Source organism: Scylla paramamosain, chromosome 4 (assembly GCF_035594125.1).
Source record: "Scylla paramamosain isolate STU-SP2022 chromosome 4, ASM3559412v1, whole genome shotgun sequence".
Classification (NCBI taxonomy): Eukaryota; Metazoa; Arthropoda; class Malacostraca; order Decapoda; family Portunidae; genus Scylla; species Scylla paramamosain.
In genome coordinates this window covers 9495001-9497500 of record NC_087154.1, presented here as the reverse complement: position 1 = coordinate 9497500, position 2500 = coordinate 9495001, and the positions used below count along the sequence as shown (strand labels likewise).

The 2500-nt window shown below is 38.1% G+C and overlaps 1 long non-coding RNA gene across 2 annotated transcripts in view; it reads right to left on the bottom strand.

The window, feature by feature from the left end:
* Positions 1-2500, bottom strand: part of LOC135099717 (uncharacterized) — a 536836-nt gene that overhangs the window by 370611 nt on the left and 163725 nt on the right. The gene's annotated exons all lie outside the window — the stretch shown is intronic.

Sequence of the window (2500 nt, the reverse complement as noted above, 5' to 3'; positions counted from 1 at the left end):
TTCGATTATTGTTCATGAGTGAGCGTAAACACAATTTATCTACTTGCCAAGAAGTTTAGGGGAAAAAGTTGTTTTTAAGGAATCTGTCATTAGATTATGAGTTTTGAAAGACTGGGAAAGCATTAAACACTGTGGAATTACGTGCAGTGTCACTCAATTGTTACCACTGTAAATGTCTATATCAAAGTACAAACTAATTACTTAACCCAGAATATTGAAGGAAAAGTGTTTTTTTTTTTTTTTTTAAGGAGTTTGTCAGCAGGTCAGGGACTCAGGACTGGAGGAAGACATAGGAAACAGCGGCAAGGAGTGAAACTGAGTGAAAATAAATGGAACTAATGGTGAGTTGAAGGAAATGGAAGTGAGGTGTTGCTCGACGATCCTCCAACACCGCACACACACGTGAACCACTGTTACAACGCAAATCTCTCTTATCAACAATATTAAAGAAATATTAAAGCACCGAAGAAAAGTAAAGAAAAAGAAAAGATACAGTAATATTACGAAAGAATTAAAACAAAAACTCACTCCTACCCCAAAAGTTATCACGGGAGGTGTGTGTGTGTGTGTGTGTGTGTGTGTGTGTGTGTGTGTGTGTGTGTGTGTGTGTGTGTGTGTGTGTGTGTGTGTGTGTGTGTGTGGCATTAGCAAGGTGAGGGGACACAGGTGATACGTGGAGCCAACGCACACCTGTGGCAATACCTGCGCCATGCAAGGATTCACTAGATTGCACAACCATCACCCAGGAAATGGCAAGGCGAAGCAGACCACATTGTATGAACCAGAAGTGCTCTCTCTCTCTCTCTCTCTCTCTCTCTCTCTCTCTCTCTCTCTCTCTCTCTCTCTCTCTCTCTCTCTCTCTCTCTCTCTCTCTCTCTCTCTGCCACTGGTTCACTTCCAGAAATGTACTGAAATCTTCTTTGCTCTCAATTAATAATGCTGGAAAAGTAGAAAAGCTGTATGTTCCCAAGCCAAAAATAAATAAAGTTTCCAGAAAGATTGCTCTCTCTCTCTCTCTCTCTCTCTCTCTCTCTCTCTCTCTCTCTCTCTCTCTCTCTCTCTCTCTCTCTCTCTCTCTCTCTCTCTCAGTGTCTGTACGTGCGGCAATTTAACCAAGTGACAGATAATCCCTTGAGGCATTAGTCACTTGGGTCCTCAATACACTCACTCCATCACTCGGGGCACTGGCTGAGGTGCATCTGTAACACACACACACACACACACACACACACACACACACACACACACACACACACACACACACACACACAGGGCAGGGTCTAATGCGTGCCATCAGCTTCCCTCTTCTCGAGATCTCGCATCAATACAGTGGAGGAGTTTATTTACAATCCCGACGTCTGTACTAGCGGGGCGGCGGAGAGCAGAGAGAGAGGCAAGATGAATGATGCTCCCCGGAATGCTATGTGTGATTCTGTGTTTTCTCCTCCCTATAACTTGGAGGAGGAGGAGGAGGAGGAGTGTTCAGTCATTCAGCCAGTCATCCCGCGAAGCTAAATTCAGCGGCTCGATTGGATTCGTTTCTATTCATCTCTTTTTTTTTCTTTTCTTTTTCTTTTTTTTCTTTTTTTATTGTGTGTGTGTGTGTTGGTGGAATTGAAATGGATAATGTTCTTATTTTTTTTTTCGTTTATCTTTTATTTAATTTATTTATGTACGTATTATTTTGGTGGCGAGAATTGGAATGAATTTTTTTATTTTTATTTAATTTTTGCTTATTCATTTCTTTATTTTCTTTTTTATTGATTTTATTTCATCCTAGAACAATTTAGCTGAATAATGATTTTTTCCTCACTGTTTCTTCACTAATGGGGAACACCTTCATATTGTTTTATTGACTTATTTTACTTATTATTATTTTTTTGGATGGGAATAACTGACTTGAATCGATTCTTTTATTTCATATATTCATTTATTAGATTTATTTTCTTTATTTATATGTTTTTTTTGTTTTTGTTTTTTTTGGTGGAAAGGAAATTGAACTGTGATTTTTGTCTTTCCAGTATCTCTAGTCCTTAGGCAGCCTCCATGGATGTGACATAAACAAAAATAGATAAATAAACAAATAAATGAACGCCTCTTCCACTGGAGTTCGTGCCTTTTGAGTAATACTACAGACACGACATGAAAAAATAAAAAAACAAATAATAAATAAAAAAAAAAACAAGACGGCCTTGAAATACACACACAGGTCAAGGTGAGAAAGACGGTATCCTAAAGACAAATAAATGAAAACAAAAAACAAGAAGCACAAAGGTAGGAAAAGCATAAATTAAAAAAGTACAGGGAATTAAATATGAGGCACTAGGTGTTGGGTATCAAATATAAAGGAAACAGGTATTAAATGCGATATATAAGGCGTAGCACTATACGTACAGGTTATCAGATACCCTCAGTGGGGCCTTTCCTTTTTTTTTTTAGCTTCTTTCTTCCTCTTAGTCTCATTCTCTCAAAAAAAAAAAAATGTATAAGATGTCAGGTA